Source organism: Ambystoma mexicanum, chromosome 2p (genome assembly GCF_040938575.1).
Source record: "Ambystoma mexicanum isolate Mex_15411 chromosome 2p, UKY_AmexF1_1, whole genome shotgun sequence".
Taxonomy (NCBI): Eukaryota; Metazoa; Chordata; class Amphibia; order Caudata; family Ambystomatidae; genus Ambystoma; species Ambystoma mexicanum.
This window is the reverse complement of record NC_090923.1, coordinates 65,753,041-65,761,927: the sequence shown is the minus strand read 5'-3', so window position 1 is coordinate 65,761,927 and position 8,887 is coordinate 65,753,041. Positions and strand designations below refer to the sequence as shown.

General features: G+C 42.3%; 1 long non-coding RNA gene across 2 annotated transcripts; it reads left to right on the top strand.

Annotated features, from left to right (window-relative positions):
- Positions 1-2,053: 2,053 nt before the first annotated feature.
- On the top strand, positions 2,054-3,337 carry LOC138565828 (uncharacterized). Of its 2 annotated transcripts, none has more exons than XR_011301637.1 (5): positions 2,054-2,138; positions 2,456-2,570; positions 2,659-2,772; positions 2,870-2,944; positions 3,058-3,337. It is a non-coding gene; the product is annotated as an uncharacterized lncRNA (long non-coding RNA). The 2 variants fall into 2 exon arrangements; XR_011301638.1 differs by having other exon boundaries at positions 2,847-2,944.
- The last annotated feature ends 5,550 nt before the right edge of the window (positions 3,338-8,887 follow it).

Sequence of the window (8,887 nt, the reverse complement as noted above, 5' to 3'; positions counted from 1 at the left end):
AAAATATTGACCGCATTACAAAGGGAGGAGGGGGAATTGCGGTGATCCCTAGATCACAGATTAAAATCTCTCACTTTGAGTCATTCAAATGGGATGACACCACTGAGATTGGTCATTTGGTACTCTGGACCACACCAAGTAGTTCTATAAGAATATTGCTTGCCTATATGCTACCAGGCCAGGCTAGCACTTTTGTGGAAGGATTGGACCAGTACTGTACAATTATAGGTAGCACGTATAAAGAACTTCTCTGCTTGGGTGACCTCAACATTATGCTGGAGGACCACCCAGAAACTGATTGTAAAGAGTTGCAGGAAGTAATGGAGATGCACGACTTAGCCACTAGTCGTTTCCACCTCCAACGTACATGGGCACTGTCTAGATGTATCACTGGCAGTCCCCATTTTCAATTTAACATCTTATGTGCTCTCTAAAGTTGAGACTAATGTTCTGTCTAAGGGGTTGTCCTTTGATCCAACAACCAGGGCGAGATCTTTAGAAACAGAAGTAGAACTGCAGAAATTCTACTGATTAATACGCCTCAAATATTTCTTCAGAAATCCAACTCCCTCTACTAAAGAACCAACCATCACAGGTTTAAAAGCTCCATCTAAGTTTACCCCACCAATGAGATGATAAGTCCTGCAATTCTAGCCTTCGAACAACAGATATCCCGCAAAATCAAAGGAGTCCTGTCAACAAAAAACAATAGCAAAGATAATCTCACTAAACAAGAAAGGGATGCATTGAAAACATTACAATCCAACGATACCTTCATTATCAAGCCCGCGGACAAGGGCGGGGGGATCATCCTGTGGGAAAAAGGAGCGTACGAAATCGAAGTTATGAAACATCTCAATGACCAAATTGTGAAATCAAAAAGAAGATATCGAGGCTGAGTACCCCAAAAGGAAATACACCAAACGCGGGTTACAAAGAAAGATACAGGGATCTTTATTCTATAATGAAAAGTTTCAAAGGACAAAGCAACAGATAGCTATCGGGCCCTCAGTACAACACAGCGAACTCCAGCCCTGTTCGGTGTGCTCAGTGAGTGGGACTGTACATTAGAATAGTTGCAGGTTTTATACAGTTTGAAACATGTCGTCCAGCCCACCTACAAGTTAATACATCACAGATCTAGGGTTCATGCCGAGTTCATGCATCTATACATTTAGGGTTTACCATTAATACATTCAGCAACAAGTTACAATGGCAACAGTGTGTCTTCGGATTTCTCGTTGAGCCTTCCCATACTTCTTTATACAATGCAGTTAAACATTTCAGTATTTGAATATATTATGTTTAACATGTGCTCGCGGATTAACTTTGTTGGCGCAGGTAACCCTCTATACACAGGTCAACGAAGGACAAGGTCTCAGTTCATGACTCCAACATGTGGCCTGCAGGCAAGTTACATATTAGTTTATACACAGAGGTCAAGACGGCGATGTTACATTCGGAATGACACTGTCCACCATTTTATTGAATTTAATATGGCCATGATATGGGCATCTCGCCTCATATCACATCTTCCAATAATTCACCACACCATAGTCATAGTGATTTCTTTTATAAAATGCCCTTCACGCCACTTGAGATACATTGTGTGGGGTGGCACTGGTTATGTTTTCCACTACCAGTCTACTCAAGGTCCGTATACTCCGCTTTTCTACACAGTACTTGTAGTCTCTATTACCTTTAATGCGGTAATTGCACGAAACATCATGGAAATAATACTGTTCTCAATAATCATGCCAATACTACCAGTCTACTCAAGGTCCGCACACTCAGACTTTATAGGGTTAGTTAGTTATGTGTTACACGATTCTTGGAGTCTCTATTACCTGTAATACGGTAATAGCACGAAACACCATGGAAACAATACCTTTCTCAAAAATCATGCCAGTTAGATAATCACAATGGGCTGACATGAACATCAACATTCCGCCTGATACATTTAGAAATCTGTATTTGAATAAAATAATCAAATTTCTATACCTTCGTAAAACAACAAAGTCACGTGACTACACAATGCTAGTCACATGACCGCTAATAAGGAAGACAATCACAGCCATTTCGAAACAACACAGAACGGCCGAGGAGTAGAATCCACTCCCGCTACCAGGAGCAGCAAGGTAAGTCTGACAGACCGTCAACTAGCTTACACCAGTAACTTATCATGCATTTGATGGAGAATTCGTCTTCAGCATAGAACGACAGATGTAATCTTCTATCATGCAACTTTATCAGCATGGTCTACAACATTAATAAAATACAATAAGTAAAAAAATATTTTTAGCCAGTAAAGTCCACAATGAAACACAGAATGATATATATATAATTCTCCAACATGCTATTTTAGCAGCATAGTTAACAGCATAAATGTAAAAAATACTTTGGGCTCGCCAAGTCCACTATGAAGGGCTAAAATACTTTACCCTCTTATTGACAGATACTTCAACGAAATTGTTTCTGAGGTGTCGCTCAATACCAACGGATGACTTTTTGCAGCCTCCACGCTATTGAGCCGCCAAGAATAGAATACACGACTTGACACGTGCACTGCTGTAAGTTTCCTATTCTAAATAGAGATACATTCAAGACACAAATAAAGGACGGAACGTTTACACTTTTCCGTTTCCTCATTATTCACAGACAGCACAACAGAATTATTCCGGAAGTGCCGCTCCAAATCACCAGACTGCCATTTCTTGGCCCCAGCACGATTAAGCAACCACTATTGTACTACGGCTGTACAAGTCTACCATTGTAAGTCTCACAAAAAAACATTTTTGAATAAAGTTAGATCCAACAGTATAAATAAACGTTGTAACACTTACTAGTCCCATGTTCTCTATTTTTTCAGAACATTGTATACTGGATGATAAAAATCCCAAGTAGACATACTCAGAAGTCCTAAATTATACTATGTGGACAACAGGTGGGTGAAGTGGATGACTCTTCAGATACGCTATATGAGTCATCACCTTTAAACCAGCCGGGTAGTAGAAGCTCTGTTTTTAATGTTACTCTTTGCTTAATATATTTCTCTAGATCGTCAAATCTACCATTGGGGAACGAAACTAATCTTCCAGCTAAACAATATACGCCCTGAAGATGGCCTTATATTTGCATAAGTGACCACCCCAGAGAAGGGTGGTATACATCCAAGGGCTGAAACATATGTCGACCTCTAAAAGGGAACTCAATGCAATTTTCCTTTGTCTCACTTGCATAATGTATTGATTGTTATGCTACAAGAATAATCAAGTTGCAATACCCCATGTCTGTATTACATTTTGTTGAATAAAAGTGATGAATGATGATCATAGGATCAACTGTTAACTGTTTTTTTTTTATATGTTTTTATGAAAAATAATTAAAGAGAATTTTGTTTTGTAATAAAAGCTTAAAACTAAACTAGCACAGGTGAACTTTCTACTTATCAATAAGATAGACTATTTCTTCCTACCCTGCTGTCCATCAAGGACCTCTAGAGAGAGGTAGTCAGTCTGTCTTTCGCTTTATACTTTGTACATTCTGCCTTTTAAACAGACCTCACTGCTCATTAAAAAAAATAGGGAGTACCCAATTCAATATTCCCTAGAGTTTATTGATATATAAAGTAATTGTGATGCCTTTTTTAAACAAGGAGCTATATTATGGACAATATCTGTACCCTGAACACTTCATTGAGACCAAAGATATTAAAGAACATCTCTAAATCCTGGTTTACTCTTAGCCTGACGGGCCTAAAGAAATCATGTAGATCCAAGGAGAGAGTGTGGCGAAAACATTGGACGTTGGAATGGACCAATAAGGTTCAAGGTAGCCTTAAAAAAGTACACAATAGCCATTGTGAGTCAGATTTGTTAATTAGAAAGATACATGCAGCTGCAAACCATGACCAAGAGGTGTTTTCGGTTATTTTGTTCATCCAAAAATGCCCTGTCTGTTAGAGAATCGTCAGTAGAGCAGGCTAAAATTAAAACAATCCAGGAACATATAATACACGAGAGGGAAGTAGACGTTAGAGAAACACCAAGTTTCCCAGGTATGGGAAACACGATGGAAGGAGGGAATAGCACAATTACACTGTTTTGTTTTAATATAGTCTCAAAAGAGACTATTTATGCTCTTGTGACTGTCCTAAAACCGACAAATGACTCATTTTTCCATCTGCCCGCCTGTATGGCAAAGCGCATAGCATGAGACATAACTCCTTTTATGACCTGTCTTATAAATGCATGTGTGAGCCAAGGGACAGTTCCAGATGAATTGAAGCTGTGTATAATCTCCCCATTTCTGAAAAAATCAAATCTAGACCCTGATAACCTGCAGAATTACCCTCCAGTTGCAGGTCTCCCCTGGCTTTGTAAAATTTGGCAGAAAGTGGTCATGATGCAGCTTCAGGAACACATTGACATAGAGTGTCTACTGGACCCATTGCAATCTGAATTCCACACAGACTTTGGTACAGAAACAGCACAGGTTGCGGTCTTGGATGAGCTATTACGAGTAGGAGATCAAGGGGACCTATCACGTCTTGTGATGCTAGAACTCTCTGCAGCTTTCGATACAGTGGTCAATAACATAGTTAGTGAGCGACTGAGGACAATAGGGAATCTCTCAGACAGCGCTATTAAATGGTTCACCTCATTTTTGTCAGGGCGGAAACAATGCGAGAAGTACTGGGGTGTTTCTTATCATATCCCCACCCACACAGTCCAGTGGATTTCCCCAGGGGTCCTCCCTCTCACTGTTATTGTTTAACCTATATCTTCATCCCCTAATGGACATCCTGTGAAGACATGAGGTCTGCTTTCAGTCGTACGCCGACGAAACACAGGTGTTACTTAGATTAAACTGTATAGAGGAGTCGTTTCTATGGGTGAGCAGTTGTTTGAAGGAAGTTAGCAGCTGGATGTCCACTAATTGGCTCCAACTTAAACCAAAGAGAGGTCGTTTTGTTTGGGCCAAAGCAATTCTTAGGTGAGAATAGATGTCTCCAATCTCTCTTTCTTCTGGCAACAGAAATGAAATATGGTAATAGGATCAAAAATCTGGGCTGTATAGGACAAAGTGACATGGGTTGGAAAGTTCAAATTGGAGTCAACGTGCAGGCCGTTATTTACAATCTGCGGCTTCTACGATAGGCCCTCTGAAGGATCATGCAGCAGCGGTGCAAGCCCTGTTAAACTCCACACTGAATTATTATTACTGGCTGGGGATCCTGCCAAACATATACATCAGCAGTTAGATTGGTATTTGGAGTTAAGAATTCCACACCAATTTCAGGACTTCACCAATCTATCCACTGGCTAGATGTGGCGCACAGGATTAGGTTCAAGATTGGATGCATTATATTTAAATGCTTGAATAACCTAGCCCCAACGCACCAGGTAGACATGCTAACCTGTTATCAACCAAGACAGCTCCTAAAATCAAAAGATACGTTCCTTGTCTAGAGGCCACTGTAGATTCTCAGTGTTTGGACCAAAATTCTGGAACAGTCTTGCACTTGAGATTAGGAAATTACAATCCCTGCCCCTGTTTTGAAAAAAGAAAAAAATGTACTTGTTTAAATAGAGTCGAGGACACATGATTAGGAACCACACAGTCATCTCCATGACCTGGTAACCCTCCATTGAGTTAGCCCATAACAGCTGTGCCTAGATACGATTCAGTTTGTCTAACGAGCGCAATATATATACTTAAATCAATCAATAAACTATTGCACGTTCATTGTGCCCTGTTCTGGGAATGCAGAGTGAGAATAGAGTAACCTTCTGCCAGGCACAAGTTTTCACACAGGGGAGGTGGTATGAAAAATTCTGTGGGCCCGATTCATGGAAAAGTATGCCGAAATCCAGCAAGGGCCGCAAGCCGAGAAGGACACTGTGCGGGCCTGTGTGAAGAATAAAAAATGCGCGCCCCGAGTATTAATGGAATTTACTGCGCAAAGTAACCGTATTGGCAAGTCAAGCCTGGAACGCCCTTGACACACCCACACGCAAAGCATAAACAGCCAGAACAGCTACCTTCGTGCTCTCCCCAGGCCCGAATACACACACCCTCCAAACAGTGTGTGGGGTCCTCCGCAAGCAGGCCTGCATCTCAGTGACCCTACGCAGGGTTCCCCGTAACTGTTTTCAGCACCTCGACAACATGTGTATGAAAAATGGTAACTCGGTTGAAATCTCGAAAAATGTGTGTGCGAACCTCCCTAAACCCTTCCTGCTCCCTGCTACACTGCATACACACACCCCTAATTTGGATCGGAACCCCGGTTGCGTACTTGCACTTCGAAATCCGACATGCAAACCCACCTCTGCACTGAGATTCCTATGCACAAGTACACTTACGCCTGCCTTCGGGTGGCGGATAGTATAAAGGAATACGTGGCCATTTCCCGGCCGAGAGGTTGCATAATCGAATCCATGAATACGTCTCGTGCTGCATAGTTGTGGGCATGAGAGGTACATGCTGCAGGCCGTCCCTCGGAAGGGCCACTTCTTCGATAGTTCTTCCCCATTTTTACTTTTCCGACTCCCCCTTCACCGGCCATCTACGCTCACAGTCTGTGTGGTGTCTCACGCAAGACGCTTGACGGCTCCCAGAGACATGCCGAGCCTGCGTTAACTCCACGCAAGTCCAGAGGAAGTCCCGCACATTCAATTCCATGAATCGCCAAATGGGGACTTGTGCCCAGTTTGGCACGCAAGTTCACGATTTTTCCCACAAATAATTCCATGAATCGGGTTCTGTATGTCCAGTCCCAGCAGGAGCATGCACAATCGCAAATTCTACATGAGCACTGGATTTAGCACCAACACAAATACATGTGTATTTGCATTTGCGAAAATGCTGTTTCATTATTCGAAAACTCTGATTGAGAATGTACATTCAGCCACCCTGCACGCACTTATTTTGTAAAACCCCCACAGCATTCCACAGGTCTCATTACAGAATCTTTGAAAATGTGCATTTGCAATTTGCACACTATGGGCCTGACTTACAAAAACGGTTTTACAATTGTGCAATTGCATTGTATGCTTTGTAAATCAGGCCCTATGAGTACTAGGCTCCCACAGGCCCCTCGACTGAATATTCGCACCAGTGCAAGTGCAGTTTGCACACTTTTTGTACCGGGGCACAGCACACATTCCCCTTGTGCAAATACATTGTGTTTGTATTCATTTGAAGAACAGGGATGCCAATTTTGATCAGAAATGACTTAGGATAACACAAGCATTTCTACGGGGGGTGCCTGTGCAATATCACAAAGATGAGCCTAGGGGTGCCAGAGGTCTGTCAGTTTATGAGGGTGTAGAAAAAGTGCAACATAGGCCATGGTCAAAACAAACCAAACAGACAAAAAACTATATAAGGAAACAGGAGACTTACAAAGGTAGTATTAATCTAAGGGGGAATGTGCTTCAAACAAACAAAGAGTACTATATAAATATTCAAAACTCCATTTATTATCGTCAATGGAGGTGGGTTTGGCAAGGAGGATGGGGGAGAGGGCATTGAGGGCTTCTATTGTAGCAAGTGAGTGCAGTATAAACCAACCTCTGAAGAGATCTGCAGCTGGGCTGACTTTGATTGTGATGGGCAGTGGGTTCCAGTGGAGTGGGCAAGTAGAGACAGGAGGAGGGACAGAGAGGGCATGGGACAGTGAGGTTGAGTGCAGAGAAGGATTGGAAGGAACGAGACAGTGAGTAAATTGAGATACAATCACCCAGGTATTGAAGAGTAAGATGATTAAAAGTTTGTTCACTAAAAGAAGGAATCTGAAAATGGAGAGGCTGCACGTGGAGAGCCAACCAACATGTTGTCGGTAAATAGAAGTGGGAGAGGATCTGGGTAAGTTGCAGAGAGTGCATGTGGCAAATTAAGGACTTTGTCTAAAGGGAGGAAGCAGGAGAGATGAAGGCCAAGGAGCAGGCTAGAGCAGTAGTCAAACGTGTTGAGTTGAGGGCAGAGATTAGAATTTTTGCAGAGTGGTTAGTAAGAAAGGGACACATGGTCTGAATCTTGGTAATTTTAATAAGAGCAGTAGATTCAGTGGTAGTGAGGCATCTTTGCAGTCACTATCAAAGTGGACCCAAAGATTGCAAGCCTTGTGTGAGACAGCAAGAAGGTCAGGCAGGAAATAGATAGGAGAAGGAAGGTATGGCATTAAAGCTGGGAGAAATATGACTTTCCTTTTTGAAGAGTTCAGCATGAGGCAGTGAATAGCCATCCAGCGATGCATTGCATTGAGGCAGTTTGTAATCTATTCTGAGTTGACTGGCGTGGAGGAGGGAAATGTGAAAAGTATGTGAGTGTCATCAGAAAAAAGGTGATAGCCAAATCCAAATGGCAAGGTATGTCTTCCTGGTGCAGATGTATACAGGGTGAGAAGCAGAGGTAAAAGGATGATATGATATGGCATTTATAACGCACCTATAGACAAGTGTTTCAAGGTGTAACGTGGCAAGGGAGGGGAAAGAGAGGGAAGACAGTGACAATGGGGCAAGCTGACAGGGTCAGATGTGAGGGCAGAGGATTGTGAGTTCCACCTGATCGACCTTCAAGGTAGGAGGTGATATAGGAAAGAGCAGATATGGAAAGAGTGGTTGAACGTGGCAGAGAGGTGCAAAAGGATGTGTATATAAGAGTGTTTGGAGTGGTGAGCACCAGAGAGAAATGAATGAGTGCAGTCTGAGTGGAGCATTTACTAGGGAGGCCATATTGAAGTGAATCTCCAAGGCTATTATCCCCAGGGTACTTAGTGATCCATTTGAAGACCATCCACTTAAGGACCTTTCCATAATGGGGAAAGAGAGAAAATGGGTAATAGGTTGCTGGGACATTTGGGTCAGCAGAGACTTTCCTC